General features: G+C 35.2%; 1 protein-coding gene across 8 annotated transcripts in view; it reads right to left on the bottom strand.

Annotated features, from left to right (window-relative positions):
• Positions 1–16,650, bottom strand: part of LOC6582879 (poly(rC)-binding protein 3) — a 115,030-nt gene that overhangs the window by 41,455 nt on the left and 56,925 nt on the right. The window contains exon 2 of one of the 8 annotated variants that reach the window (XM_032731724.2): positions 13,847–13,907. The exons of the other annotated variants lie outside the window; for them this stretch is intronic. The gene's annotated coding sequence lies outside the window, so the exon portion shown is untranslated. The remainder of the gene's footprint in view (positions 1–13,846; positions 13,908–16,650) is intronic. 8 annotated transcript variants of the gene reach the window in all.

Below are 16,650 nucleotides of genomic sequence, written 5' to 3'. Positions count from 1 at the left end.
CGAGCGGCTAATTTAAAAATGTTCATAAGCAAAGTAAATGACATTCTTAAATGACATAAATTAATAATTTTAGCGAATTACTGAATGCATAGCACAGAGACAGAGAGAAGGGGAGAGAGGGAGAGGCAGCGCAGCTTTGAGTGCTAAAACAAAGTGCTTTCCATTTTAATTTATTAATTTAATGTGCGCTCCGAAAAGGCAGCTATAGAGTCGCCTTGAGCTCCGTCTGCTGCTGCTTGTCGCTGCCTGAGCCTGGGCCTGGGCAGAGTTTCAATTTTTAATTCAATAAAGCGGCAAAATTTTTGCCTATCGAGGCGGCAGGCAAACGAGACTCGAGGGCGCGCTGGGTGTACGCCGAGAACGGGCATATTTAGCGCGACAGTTGTTGGGGCCATAAACCCTAAGGGAAAGCAGCGAGCGCTATTTTTGGCCTATATATACCCACACAAACACACACACACAGGGACTGACTTCATTTTTTGGCTAAGATGCCGTATGGGACAAAAGTCTGGCTAAACAAACAGCAAGCCAAGTCATAATGCTTATTGGATTTGTTTACTGCTGCTGCTGCTGCTGCTGGCATAAGAAAAAGGCATACAATTAGGAAAAGGCCAAGCTAAAGAATAAGAAGAAGAAATTCCAATTAAAATTGGCAACAACAATATGAATATATCAAAAGCTAGCCCTCTCTCTCTCTATATATATATATATATATGTATATATGTGTGTATATGTATTTACTAATATTAATGAAAAATAACAACCTTAAGCATCAAATTGAATTAGGTGCGTTTTGTGCTATTTGTGATTCTTTCAACATTTGCGGCTGGAAATAAATTTTTAAAAATTTAATTAAAATGCTCTCTCTGCGCTTGCAGCACAGCGCTGAAAATTGGCTGCATAAATAAGAAATTAGATTTTAATAAAGCGTACATTTAGGCGCACGCCTCCCACACGCCCACGCCGCCTCCTGCCTCCTGGGGCACCGACTCGTCATAATGAAAAGCCGCACGGGTGCACGGGTGGACAAGCCTTTTGGGCCACCTTTTGTTCGGCTTGCAGCCGTTGCCGGAATAGAGTTTTCTTTTCCTGCGCATTTCTTTCTTTTTTTTTTATTATTTTACTTTTCTATTTTAGCCTTTTTTCCTTTTGGACCAGGCCAGTTAACAGTTTGCTGTTGCTTAATGAAACTTGAGCGAGTGCTTAAGGAAATGCTTCAAATGCTTTTATTCGTAACGAGCAGAGTAGAAAGCATTCTATATATATGTATATATAGATAGATAAATTCTCTGTCTGATTTCAGCTTTCTTTTGGGCTTGCTTGCCTACGGACTTGGGCTGTAATACATCTCGTTAACATTTTCAGCTTGGATGTGTGATTGATGATTCGCTTGAAAAATGGCAAAGAACAAAGTGAAATGAAATGAAATGAAATGAAATGGGAAAGACAACGCACGCACACGCACACATGTGTAGCTAGAGCACTGCTCCATGTAGAAGTGGAACATGCTAAAAGCCGTTACGATGACCTCTTTAATGGACTTTACGCATAATCCAGAATAATAGTCCGACGGCCACAATGTCAGGAAACACTTAAGCAATGCTCTCTGCAAATGCGAAATGTTACTCTTTAGTGCGTTCTAAATCTCATTAACATTAATGAAAATCGCCGAGAGCGGCGCTGCACGTAGAAGAATCATATAACTGTGCCGCATGCTTTCATAGTATTTTATTTTAGTCCATTTAGATATCTATTTTTGTTGTCTCTATTTTATATAGTCTTCTATCTATAATTATATAAATATTAGGAAAAACTTAACTTAAAACTATAAACTATCTATAAATATTATTTATTATCTTGTTTATTTATAGAAAAAAAAAAATATATAACATGAAATCTATACTTAAATTTCATTAAAATATTTGCTAAATTCCAGAATAATTTGTAACGAGATTTGCTTAGAGTTGTTGCAGTTCGTTTGAGCCGCAATGTGAAACTAATTTGGACAAAAATTGACTTGAAATTGCAATGCATAGACAATCTCAATTATTTTTCGACATGCAGCCCAAAATGTATTGCTCAACTATCTAAACTCTCAACATCTGTATTTGGGATAATGATTGCTTAATGCAATGTTAAAGTGCTCGAATAATTTGATAGCTAAGTGGCTGCCTTTTAGCTAGAGAGCATTCGGCATATATAACAACAACAACAATGGGCGCATTGCAGAGTAGCCTAAGCGAAACAAACAGCATTTAGAGCATAGGTATTTAGTACAAACAGCTAAGTTTTAAAACCAGCCCAAAAACCGGCCACCAACAGGCAAACGAGCCGCACGCCTCTCGCCTGAGCTGTCTCATCTGGTTGTTAGCAGGAAAAATGCATCAATGCATGCTGCTGCTGCTGTTGCTGTTGCAAAAGGAAAGAAAAAAGAAAAGGCCAAGACAACAGCGAAAGAAAGAAAAATGGCCAAACAGGCCGTCGCCAGACGAGATGAGGCCAAAGAAAATGGCCAAACAAGTTCGCTATGTTCTACGAATAACGACCAAACAGGCAGAGTTGATGAACAGGGACAGAGAGAGGGAGTAAGAGAGAGTGAGTGTGTGAGAGAGAGAGAGAGTAGAAGCCGAAGCAGGAGCTAGCAGTTGTTGGCGTGCTTGTTTGTCATCATCATTATCATCATCGCCATGGTTATTATCATTATCCACAGCTGTATGCAGTTTTTCAGTTTTTCACTGCCAGATTGCGAGTGGAATGGCGTGGCGTAGCGTGGCGTGGCGGCAGACATGACGGAAAAGAAACATGTTTTTCCAGCAGCGCAATTTTACCTTGCCAACAACCAAATACAAAAACGAGACCAAGCCAAAAACGAAGATACATCCGCCACATGGACCGCATGTCTTTCACTCGCCCAGCCAGCCAAATAGAGAGGCTGCCTAGCAGCTAGCCCGGCCGACAGTCAGTCAATTCTTCAACTTGGCTTAGAAGTTGGCTGGTGGGTTACTTCGTTCGTTCGTTTGCCGCAGTTGCGTTAAAAGGTATTATGATAAACTCTATGCCAGAGCCACAACCAGAACCAGATGCAGAACAAGAGCTGCTGCTGCTGTTGTTGTTGTTGCTGCTGCTGCTGCTACTGCTGCAAGCAAAGCAAACTAAAAGGCAAGCCAAGTTACTTACATGCAACATGAAGCACATGCCCCTTAGAGCATGTACATGTACACACAATAACACGGCAATTAGAAACAGCAAGAGTTTGCCACAGGTCTCTACAGAGGAAAAGCTCACAAAGAGTGAGAGAGAGCGAGAGAGGGGAAGAAAGAGAATGAGACAGGTATTTCCACCAGAACAGCGCACGTAGAATAGTAGTTGCATTAGCCGCTCCCCAAAAACACACACACACACACACATACACAGATATACACTCAGGCACACACACACAACCACACACTCTCAGGCACATGCCCCAGCTTAGCTCTTATACAAAAGTCTGTAGGTGGACTTTAAGTTGCGGCTTCAACTGAAGTTCTAATGAAATGCTACACAAAATGTTGAGCAACTCAGCCAAAAATAATACACTGAGGAACCACAAACATTTCAGACAAAAGAAAGAGGTTTTTTCCTTAAACAGAAAGTCTTCAAAAGGCAAAGTTTCAGTTCTAAAATAAATAAGTAACAAGCATAAAGAACTTAAAGTATTTTCTTCTGTATGCATATTCATATCAACTCTTTTCCTTAATACTTAATTTCTTTCAAATCAGTTTTTTTTTACAGTGAAGAACCACAAACATTTAAGACAAAAGAGAACTTCAATAAAAGTTTAAATAAGTTAAGGCAAGCACTCTGTATGCATAATTAATATTATTCTCAACACTTGTTGAGTTTTTAACAAGCAAAGTTTATATTTTATAACAATTAATAAAAGTTGAAAAATCTTAAAGTAATTTCCTTCTATGCATATTTAATTTAATTCGAATCTAGTTTTTCTTTAAATTTATTTTTCAATGGGCACAAATAATATTACTTGTATATTTTTTCACCTAGGAAAAACCACTTTAATTACTTTTCATATATAAGACAAAATGTTTAGACAACTTACTCTCCATTAACATTTCATATAATTCTCAACTCTTTTTTAATTATTATTATTTCTTATTTTTTATTTATTTTTGATTTTATTTATTTTTATTTTATTTCTTTTTATTTTATTTCTTTTTATTTTATTTATTTATATATTATTTATTTATGTTTAATTTATGTTTTATTTATTTATATTTAATTTATTTGTATTTTATGTATTTATATTTTATTTCTTTTTATTTTATTTATTTTTACTTTATTTATTTATCATTTTTTACTTTTTGTTTATTTATTTAATTACATTTTTTTATTTGATTACGTTAACATATTTCTTTATAGCCGCTTTTTTAAAAGATTTTTTACTCTATAATTTTGGGTTTCATTTGGACGAGAAACTTAATAGGCGTAAATATCAATTAAGTAATTATCAACTTTTAATTGAACATCAAAATCATTCTTTCTAATTTTTTATTTTATTTTCAGTTCAGCTCGCTTCAAGTTTATGGATCCTGCAAACACTTTCAAATTGACTTCTACGACCCACATCAACTTTTCTAAGTGCTCTTCGCCTAGACAAACTTTATGCGCGCTCGCCCGCTCATAAGCTAAAACTTTCAAAACTATAGAGTTTTGCATCGCGTAGGTCGTGAAGACTCTGCACTGCCTCCACATTAATTAAATTTTGCACCAACGTTTGTAAGAAACAAAGCAATAGCAACAACAACAAATGAAAATAACAATAATAATACGATAGGGCGATGCCGCGCATCTTTAAAGAGGAATTTAATTATAGCAAAGCTTCCAAGCAAAACAGAAGAAAAAAATCGCAGAGCCGCATAAAAAAAAACAGTGAGAGAAAGACAGGGAGAGAGAGAAAGAAAGAGAGAGTAAAAAAAAAATTAAAATTAAATGCGAAGCACTACGTAGTACAAATCATGAGCTGTGCAGCCAGAAGCTAGCCGGGTCGGTCACAACATAGGGCCGTAGAGTTCCGCAACTGGTAGACCAGGGAACGCAGCACAGATAGAGAGAGAGAGAGAGCGAGCGATAGAGAGAGAGAGAGAGCGAGCGATAGAGAGACGGAGAGCGGGAGGCTGACACTCAAAGGCCGCCTACAGTCGTTGCTCTGGTGCTTTTCTGCTTTTCGCTGTCGGGTTTAATGAACGGAAATCTCTTGCAAATATTCAATTGCTATACACAGCTCTCTGAAGCGCAGTCAGCGCAGACTGCATACATATACATTTATATATGCACATACACACACAGGCGCAAGTAAAGTATGTATATATATATACATACATATAGGCACGATATGGTCGCATCCACATACAGTGGAAGTGAACAGACAAAGCGCATGTCGAGCAGCAGCAGCAGCCGCCGCCGTCGACTATGCCGATAATGATATTGTGCATGCTGATGATGAAGTTACACTCCAAACCGAGTGCAATGTGCGTTGTGTTGGCTCACAGACCAATGATAATCAAGTTTGATAATGATGTTGCCCTACGGCTGCCAGACAGGTTGCTAGCCAGCCGCTGCCGCTGCCGCTGCTGCTGCGCCTGGTTTTTCGCAATTATTTGAAGTAGTCAACGGCAGCACAGATTTTCCACACACATATACACACACCAAAAAAATTCGAGAAAAACCGAAAGAAAAAAACACAAACAAAAATTATGTGAACTGTGAAAGCCTCTGCGAAACAAATTTTTTACGGAAACATAAAAATTTCTGATAAAAAAAATAATCGAGAAAGTTTTTAATTGATCATTCGGCACGAAAAAATGTTAAACAATAAGAAATTTTAATAATTATTGAAATATAAATTCCTATTTTTGTATGAATTTTACTCAATTTATTTATTAACATTTATATTGATTTTATATTTATATACAAATATTCATATTTTTATAATTTTTTATATTTTATTTATTTATTCATATTTATATGAATGACATTTGGATATCATTTCTACTTAGTTTATTTATTGATATTTTTTTAATATTTATTTAATTATATTTGTATATACATACTTATTAATAACTTATGTTTTTTTTTTTTTAATACATTTTTAGATAAACATATATTGTTATACTTTATATCAAATTTTATTTTAAAGAATTAAATATAAAAATATTTTATTTTTCTTTGCCTCAAATACTTTTAATTCTTGCAAGTTAGCAAAATGTTGTATATACATATATAAATAAATATATTTGTGTATATACATACAATGTCTTCTACCCATACCATAAGCCAAGTTATAACCAAAAACAGATCGCACTTGGCGACAGCATTAAAATACATTTGCTGCAGATAAACAAAAGCCCGGGCCTAGGCCTAATGCCAAAACATATTTATAGGCTCGTCGTCGCATAGATCTGGCTCCCTCTCTCTCTCTCTGTCTATTGGTTACCCTCTCTCTCTCTTTCTCTAGCTGCACATACATTTGCAATATTAATAATCTGCTGCCATTGAAAGCCATACAAGGCGCGACGCTGCGCTGTACGTGTCAACATTCGACGCTGACTGCGCTGTCGACGTCAGCGGCGACTGCATGCGCGACGGCGCATATAAATTTTGTGTTCTTTTTTATGCTTTTCTTTTTTTTTTTTTTTGAGTGGTCTAGGAACTTTTGCGCCATTGCGAGTGGCATGCAACGACAACAAAAACAACTACAACAACGAGAAGCAACTTATGTGCCAGTGCAGTGCACGCAGAGCGTGTGGAGCAACGAGTGGAGCAAAGAGCGGCGCAGCAAAAGCTAGCGAAACATGGCACAGTGGTGTCATTGGAGTAACGAACATACACACAGATAAACAAAGAGACAGCGTGGGAAACGCTGTTATGGAAAAACTAAAAGAAATGAACATAAAATCAAATATGTTAAGCACTCGAAAGAGAAAAGGCGTCGTTGATGGCAAAGGAAAAATGTTGTTTATGGCCTGCCAACAATTTGAGGAGCAGGACTCGAGATTATTTGGATTCAGCTAGAGAAACGGGTATGCAATAAAATAGGTTAGGTTATAAAAAACAGATAAATGCAATGATAATGATGACCATAAAGAAATTAGCATACCAAAAAAAATATATGTTAAGTAAGCTAAAACATGAATAATTGTAATTGGCTACAGAAAATATTTTTTGATCAAGCGACTATGGGAAGAAACCATTAACAAGTGAAATTGAAAGAATTTGAATTTTGGGTTAATTATTATAATAGTACGTATTGAAAAGAAATAATAATAATTTAATTTATTTAAATTATTAAATTTAAATTTAATAAAAATATAATTTTATATATTTTATACATAAGTAAAAAATATATTGTATATATAATAAGTATTTTTTAATATAAAATTATAATTTATTAATTAGGCTATTTTTGGAATTATGCTTGAGCTTTCAATGGGGCAACATGTATTTTTTATAAATAAAAAGAACTTTCAGGCAGGCAAGATAATTCACCAAAGTTCCGCTCATAATTAAGTCAATTAAGGCAAATCTGTTTATATTTCTCTAGTACAATTCACAGCTAAATTGTATATTCCAACTCGTCTACATTCCACACATAATTAAAACTATTTCCATCTATTTATAATTTCGCATTAATTTCTACATTCTTTAATTTATTTGCCACAATCCGCACCACTGTGCAGTCGAACCGCACATAATGCCTAGGCTGTATGTCTGTGCCTTGGCGCTGGGCACAGTGACTTTTGTGGAAGCAGGCAAGGGAGAGAGTGAGGAGAAGAGGGACAGGGACAGAGAAAGGGAGAGACGGAGCAGGAGAGAGCGAATGGCTAACCACGCCTTTCCATTGGCCTTTGTCTCTTGTGCTCTTGTGCCTGCTGTGGCTTCAGCTCCTTCTCCTTCTCTCACAGACTTCAATGCGTTGTTGTTACTGCTGCTGTGTGTGTGTGTATGTGTGTGTGTTGAGTGCACAACAAATATTGTCGCCGGCTAGGTCGGGAAATCAACGCACTAAGCAGCGACACTGCCCCCGCTCCCTCTCCCTGTCGCTGCTGCTGCTGCTGCTGTTGCTGCCGGCGGCACAAAAGTAAATAGTAAACAAAAATAGTTTTGCAGGCCAAAGTAAAAATGCAAAAAGCCCGCAAAGTCAGCGGCGAAAATAAAATAAAATTGAATAAAAATAAAAACAAAAGCATTGAGCAAAAGGCAAAGGCAAAACGCATGGCACAAGTAAATAAAAATAGCGCAAAAACAGCTTTTTCTAGTTGTTGTTGTTGTTGTCAATATTGTTGTAGTGGGCCAGTTGAAATGAAATTAAAGCTGCTTAAACGCAGCCCTGAGACGTGTGGTTTACAGTCCGTCTGTGTAAGTATGCGCGCATATATAAGTATTTACGCTGTATAAGCACTGGCCATTTAGTCAGAGCCCTATACACACAAGCTATATATAAACAAACAGCAGATATATACAAACATATACACACAAACATATACATACATATATAGCTCTTTATAAACTGATTAAGTGCACGGCATGCACTGCGCGACGCGGCCTAGCAGCAAATGACGACGACGAGCTCCATAAATTGATAAGCAATTCACTTCAACAAGATTAACAACAATTGGTTTTAGTTACTGTTGATAGGTGAACTAGCTGGCTAGTAAGTAGTTATGTTAAATGCTAGTACAATTGTTTGCCGTCTGCGGATCGATCATAGAATAATAACAGATGCAAATGATTTATGCGATTGCTAAATTGATTAGTCATAGATAAGAATTTATAGAAATTATTTATTTGATTAGCATGCGTTCAAATTTATGTGGCTCAGGAAATGAATAGCTATATATATACACATATACATATCTACAAGTCATAGCTTATTTACCTTATCATTGTGTTAACACATTCACTTTCGATAAGCCTAAGAACATATAATCATATCGATACAAGATCTAGAACAAGCTAACCGAATTCCCACTCTTATCTACAGCGAATAAGTGAATAAGTGTGTATACTATATCATGTGGAGAGAATTTCACCAAACACGTGCTTAGATAAGTAACAACAATTTATTTAACAGTCACAAATAAAAAAACACATAAAGGGAGAAAACCGCAAAAGGGAAGCGTAAGCGAATCACAACAAAACATAAATCACTCAAAAGGTTATTTTATTGACCTTGAGTAAGAGCACAGAGAGAAAAAGAGAGAGCGAGTGAGAGAGAGACAGAGAGCGAGAGTGAGGGAGAGAGCGAACGTTCGCCGCACAGAGTTCACAGTGCAATTGTCGTTGGCCAACCGCCACCCCACCCAAACATACAGTCAACTCTCGCGTATAACGGACAAATCATTTAGCATAAACAAATGCCAAGCGAATCGCAGCAAAAGAGATTACAAACAAATTGTATGCGTTAAAAATAAAACAAAAATGCAGCAGCAAAAAAACAAAAAAAGCACAGAGAGAGACAGAGACAGAGAGAGAGAGAGAGACACACACACGCAGCGGGCATTGAACGCTTGATATACGCAAAAAGAAACAACAACAACAACAACAACACGAAAGGCAGCCAACGAAACGAAAAGCACACGCAATTTGCCAACGCAGCTGACGACTGCGACGCTGCAGCGCGAAAATGAAGAAGAAGAAGCAACAGCAACAGCAACAACAACAACAAAAATGTGTAAAACACATAAATAAATAAAATGAAATAAATTGCAAGAAAAGAAAAGAAAAGTTAAACGCATTTGATTGAGTTAACGATAGAAACGCGTCGACAACAACGCACAATGAACTTTCAACGTGCTGTTAGATACTTTACAGTTGAGATGCGCATAATTTCGAGCAGCTATCTCGCTCGCTCGCTCGCTCGCTCGCTTGCTTGCTTGCTGCCTCTCTCACTCTGCTTGTTGCGCTGTTTTGTAGCAATTGGCGTATGAGTAATATATACATATATATGTACATGTGTATGTATATGTGTATATATAACGGATATTACGTATGCGCAGCATTGGCTCTGTGCGCTTGCACTTTAAGCTTTGCTACATAACCGAAAATATCAGAGTTCAAAGCACACAAACACATAAACACACACACACACGAGTGCGCATATAGTATTTTATTACACGACTGCATAAAGACCTTGGCTTGGCTTTGCTTGGCCCATTTTAAGTATCCAATTACAGCTGCAACAAACAGCATCAATAACAACGAGACGTAAACAGGCCCTTAGCGTATGCACATTGTACTGCAAATGGGCGTGTGTGTGTGTGTGAGTGAGTGAGCCTCTGTGTGTGTGTGTGTGTAAAAGTCAAACTATCAATTACAATTATGTGCACAAACGAGACGCTTGTATTCGCACTCGCTCAGCAGCTTCCGATGACTATTCAAAACAATTAACTGCTGCAGCTAAACAAATATTCATTGCGAGTCTTAAAACGAAAACTAAATCTTGAAATGTGCACAAGCTGAGAGTACAGCACATTGTAGTATATGGAGTCTTAAAGCGAGATGGCATGCGCCTATACGGAAAAAAACTAGATGTGCACTCACACTCGGAGAGAATTGCAGTTACATCTAGGTGAGCCCGCAGCTAAGTACAAAGCGGGCCTGTTCGTCCCACACCTCGTCACACACACACATACACACACATACACAACTTGACCCAAGCCCAGCCCCAGTCACAGACCCAGTTTCCAGTCCCCAGTCCGACAGAAACACAATTTCGTAAATGCACTTCAAAAATTAACTAGCTTATAAAACGTTGCACAATGCACAATGCATTGGCATTTGCAACAATAAAAAAAAAAGAAAACAAAATGTTTTTGCTTCTAAGTAAAACTTTGTATACAAAATAGCAGAGGCGAACAGCAGTGAAAGGAGTTCTTAAAAACATGTAAATACTATGTCTAAAAGATGTTAAGTAAATATAAATAAATTCATTTATGCGTATAATAACATTTAAAAATATTTAATAATAATATTTGCTATCGCAAAAATAATTTGCAAAAATAAATTAACATTGATTTAAAAATCCTGAGAAACATTAGAATTAAATAACAAATATTTTCGAATTAAAATTATTATAAAAAAAAAATTATACAGATGTTTATTTTAATAATTTTCTTAAAAAGCTTTCAATAAATATAATAAATATTCATATATATATTTTATTATATTAAGATCAACTTGAATCTTCAGTATATAAAATTTACATTTATATCGCCTCTTCGACTTTAATTTAATATTAAAATTTAAACAAATCATTTAAAAATTTGTCACTTTGAATATTTTTTTTATAATTAATTTACTATTTATCGCAGTTTTAAATTGTTAATTGAAAATTCTGTAAACTAAAAAATATATATAAATTATATATTAAATTAAATAACTACATATTTTTCAGTGCGAGTCGAATGAATATACATAAAAAATTCTTTACTAAACATTCGATTTGTGCCACTGTGCGCACACTGTGCACACAAAAGCTTCAATTGTTAGTAAAATGCATTTTCGATGCAATACGAAATGAGGTTGTTGTGAGCAAAAATCACAGATAAAGCAACTCAGATAGGGCGAACGAACGACAGATTGAGAGGCAGAGAGAGAGAGAGTAAGGGAGAGGAAAGCGTGGAGAGTGAGAGCTTGCTATTGCTTTGATAGGTAAGTGCAATTACGCTTCAATGCATCTTTAAGATATTGTATCTATAACGTTCTCTGTATTCGTGTGCCTGTTAGAGCAAAACTTGTAGCAAAGTCTGCAGCTGTGGCTGCTGTTGCTGTTGCTGTTGCTGATTGACAGTGGGACAGGTCCGTCCGTTTTCCTACGCAGCATCCGCAGCAGCATCGGCAAAAACTTCCAACAACTTTTCTATTAACGCAATACTGGGAAATATAGGCAGACATCGCTTGAGGCTCTTCTTGGTCTATTGTATCTATACAAAGGAGATATATATGTATATACATATATATGTGTATGGGTGAGCGCAGAGCTGGAGCAGAGTTTCTAGAGGCTCTGCAATTCAAATGCAATGAGGCGACACATACAACAACAGCTACAACAGCAACAACAACAATAGCAACATCACAAGACTGCAATTGATTGCAGCAAAAGTTAAGTAGATTATGATGGAAAACTTTTAGACACGACAGATCCAAAACGAATGGACCAGAGACTGACTGACATGATACGAGAGTTTGCTACCACAGCAACTGATGCTGGTTGATGTGTTGCTGCTGTTGCTGCTGCTGCTGTTGCTGCTGCTGGTGGCGCAGTGCAACCGCAGAAAAGTTTTTAGCCCAAGTATGTAGTGTGTACTGAGAGTTTTACCAACTATTGGAAAAATAGCAAAAAGAAAATACCGAAAACGTTAGCCAACGAAAGAAAGAAAGAAAGAAAAAACTAGTTTTTCTTGCTGCTTCAGCTTTTGCTTTGGCTCTGGCTCTGGCTGAAAAGAAAGCCAACCAAAGCCGGAGATGAATTTTCGCTGTTCGAAGGCTGTCAACGGTCTTATGATATTTATTTGCTAGAAATAAAATGTATATGCTTTAACAAGAAATAAAGAACAAACCGCAGCTCAGGGCCTTGATTGTGCAAAAGAGACAGTGATACAGCGCGAGAGAGAGAACAAAGATAACTGGCGGAAAATAATCAACTTCCTTGACGGCAACATTTTCTTAAGTGCAGCGTTTAACGGAAATTGTTAGCAGCAACAGAGAAACTAGTTATAGTCTTTTCTCTTTTTTTTTTTGGCTGTTATTGAATTTAATTGAACGGAGTTAATTTGCCAGAGAAACTTGATGGAAAATTGGTGTAAAAAAACTACAATGAGTCAAGATTTTAAGAGACAGAAATCTAGAGGTCATAAATAAGGGCAATGCGAGAGATTGAGAGAAACATAGATGCAAGTGAGAAGAAAAGTTAAGCGAGATAAATGAACTGAAATATTGATATGACAGTTACTGGGGAAAATAAATGATAAAATAAATAGAAAGTGAAGCTGATTTTTATTTCTAATGTATAAAATTTTACACTATTTTTTCTACTGATAAAAAACTAACAAATTTTACGAATAGTCTAATCAAAACAATCAGAACAATATATGAAATTAGATATTTAACCCTTTGAAAACATTTTTTTAATATTTTCAAAATTATTTACTTGCCAACAGTATATCAGTTGCGAAAATAGGAAGTAATTCTTTTCAGTCACTTGCGCAAAACTGTAGTCTCTAGCCGAAATCTTGAGATATATTTATCTTCTTATAAATATATACACAATATGTGTATATATACTGTACATAAAAAATTCCTCTTAAGGCACATTTAGATGTTCAACAAAGATCCGTGCATAAGTTCATATAAATAGTCGCATTATATTTAGTATCAAACATTTTCTTAATTTTCTATTAAGTTTGCCCAATTATGGCGCCAAAAACCAAAAAACGAACTAAGCAACATCATTAGCAACAACATTGGGGTCGATTTCTCTTTTAGTTGTGATTTATTCGATCAGAGCTCAAAGATTTGCTAAAGAATTCCCGCCGCCAGGTCAGTCAAAGCTTATTAACCTATTGCACGTCCGTCAATCAGTCAGTCAGTCCGTCATTTAGCTACGGTTGGAGCTGAGTAAATTGATGAATCTTTAAACTAACACGTACAAAAAACATCTGTTCGACAGCCCGCCCGGGTTAATTAATATATGGCTACCTGAAAATCGATTCGCCCACCCGGGCTATAAAGCTCAGCTAGCTGTTGTATTAATGGGATAGGCACATTCATATTCAAATGTGTTAAAACTTACACACATCACTAATTGTTGTTAGCTTCTTCAGGAAACAAAGATCAATGCATAGAAAACATACCTGTGGAAGAGAACAAAAAAAAACAAAAGGCAAAAATTAGTTTAAAATTCAGTTGTTCATTCATATTTGTTTTTTTTTTTTTATTTTTTTGTTTATTTTTATTTTTTTAATGTTTGCCTCTAAAAGCCAAGCCCCAAAATAAATAAACTAAAGCGGAAGCATTTCAGCTATTTTGCATAAAACGTTTGCGCATGTTTTTGTGTGCATAAGTTGTACTTCAATGAATAAATACATATTAAAGCCAAATGCAACGAAAAAAATATAAAATTAAAAAAAATATATATATTGTATAAATATTCAAAAACATTTGAAGAGCTAAACTTTGTTTTTGTTATAAATATTTTTTGTTTTGCATAACCAACATGAATAATGAATAATAAATAAATGCATCAAAAATGTTTTTTTTTATTATTATAATTTAAATAAAAGCTTTAAAAAAAACTTATAATAAAATATTTTTTTTAGAAATATTCAAAAATGTACCAAAAGGTTATGAAAAATATATATCTATATATATTTAAAGAATACAATTATTGATTATTAATTATTGTATATCCAATAAAAACAAAAAACAAAACAAAATAATAGTAATACAAAAAATATATATTTAAAATATATTTTGTAAATATTTTATAATTTTATATATTTTATATAATTAATTGATTCTCGCATAGTTGATAAAAAATATATATATTTTTTAAATTGAAATATATATTCCACTGTGTTTGTATTTGTTACTCAACGCTCAACGGTCAAACAATTTATACAAAATTTTCTTCCCATTTTCCAGCAATTTGTTTGCATTTAGAGAAAACTGGTTTTTAATAGCATGGAAAATCTTCACTTGTTTGTGCAGGAAATGAGAAAATTACAGTGTCCAAGAGACAAGCAAAAGGAAACGAATAGTTTCGAATTGAGTCTCTAGGCAACGATGATGATATTGAACCGGTACTTTATATATTTTCATCGCATTTTTGTTTCGTTTTTTGAGATACATTTTTTTTTTTTTTTTTTTTTTATTTGATTTCGACGTCAGGCGCTAAACGATGCTGAAACGGAACTGGTAGCCCCAAAAATAAGTAAACCGGCACAACAGGTAGTCAAGTAAGTCAGCCGTCCGTCTATATCAGAAGCGGCGACGACAGATCGACAGACGTACAGACATATCGAGTGCTAATCAAAAACAAGACAAGAGTTAACCAGCAAAATGTAGCAAATATAGTAAATGTGGCAAATCTGGCTAAATAACCGGACGAGCGTAAAATAGAAATAACAGATCCACTGCCATATAGGTCAATAAAACCCAGACGAGATGGCTATAGTATAATGGAAAAGAAAAATGAGATCCAATGAATCAAAATCTTTGCCAAATCGAAGAAAAAAAGAAAGAAAAATCAAATCAAAAGCATAATTTATAAATCGCATGTCCGACAAAATATTTGACAAATTATTTCGCGGCAGCGGCAAACAAAAGTTAATGAACTTGTTGGCCAGATGATGCTCAGAGCCAGAGGCAGAGGCAGAAGCAGCGACAGAGGCGGCTGCTGTTGATGAGAGGAAACAGAGAGTGCGAACGAGCAAACAGCAACACCAGCACGACAAGCTAATGATAATAACATAACACATACAATGTACACAATACCAAAAACAACAACAATAACAGCAACAACAACATTTGCTTGAATGAATGAAAATGCCTACACCGCGGCCAAAGCGCTTTAGCCCCAGAGCAACTACATAAAGACTAAGGCGAAATTCGGTTAATAAAAACAAAATAAAGCAAATATACAGACATACAAATACACACACACGTACACACATATATGTATATGCAGTCAAACATCTCACTAAAACCTATATCAACAGAGAGAGCGAGCGAGAGAGAGAGAGAGAGAGAGCGCGCATGGAGCAAAAACAAATGCTGGAAACCCATTTGAGTACAATAACATCTAATGAGATTAGCAACAGCACAGCAGAGAGAGAGAGGGAGAGAAGAGAGAGAGCGGGTGAGTGAGTGCAAGACAAAGCGAGAAAGAGACATAACATGTGGGCAGATCGTTTAAATGATATTTCGATGCGTCAGATACTTGCATTTCAGCTAATTAATAACAAGACAAATGTTTTAATAAATCAAAAAACGAGCAGAAACAATAATAAATAAATAAATAAATAAACAGAAAATGTATTGATCATAAAAAGCACAATGTATAAAGTGGGAAAATAAATATTTGTTTAGTTACTCAAATAGCAAAACGGGGAAACAAAAAGCAACTGGGGGTTCAATAATTAATAAATGAGAAATTGAAAAGAAAAAACAAGTAATTTAAATTGGTATTTAAATATTGAAATATTTTTAGCTAAATACATGCTTTAACTATCAGCATATGATCATGAATAAAAAAACCTTATATATAATTCTATTTGAGCAGAAGTTCAGTATATCATAAATAAATATTTTTGTTATTAATTCAAATTATAGTATATTAAATTTAAATAACTTTTGAGTGGAATTCAATTATATTGAAAACAAATTAATATTTAATTCTAATTAATTCTAATTGAATATTTAATGTATGTATTATAATTTATTACTTATTCATTGAATTTTTAATCTTTCATTTGGGTCTACAGTTTTTTGTTGCTCATTCGTTTATATGCTTCATTTTTGCTTCTCACACAAATCTCTTAAAATGTTCCGAGTTCATTTATCAGCTAATCAACTCAATCCGGCAAGCAACTCTAG

The sequence above is a fragment of the Drosophila mojavensis genome, unplaced genomic scaffold (genome assembly GCF_018153725.1).
Source record: "Drosophila mojavensis isolate 15081-1352.22 unplaced genomic scaffold, ASM1815372v1 contig_74, whole genome shotgun sequence".
Lineage (NCBI taxonomy): Eukaryota > Metazoa > Arthropoda > Insecta > Diptera > Drosophilidae > Drosophila > Drosophila mojavensis.
The sequence above is the reverse complement of the archived record's forward strand: the minus strand, read 5'-3'. Positions and strand labels throughout refer to the sequence as shown.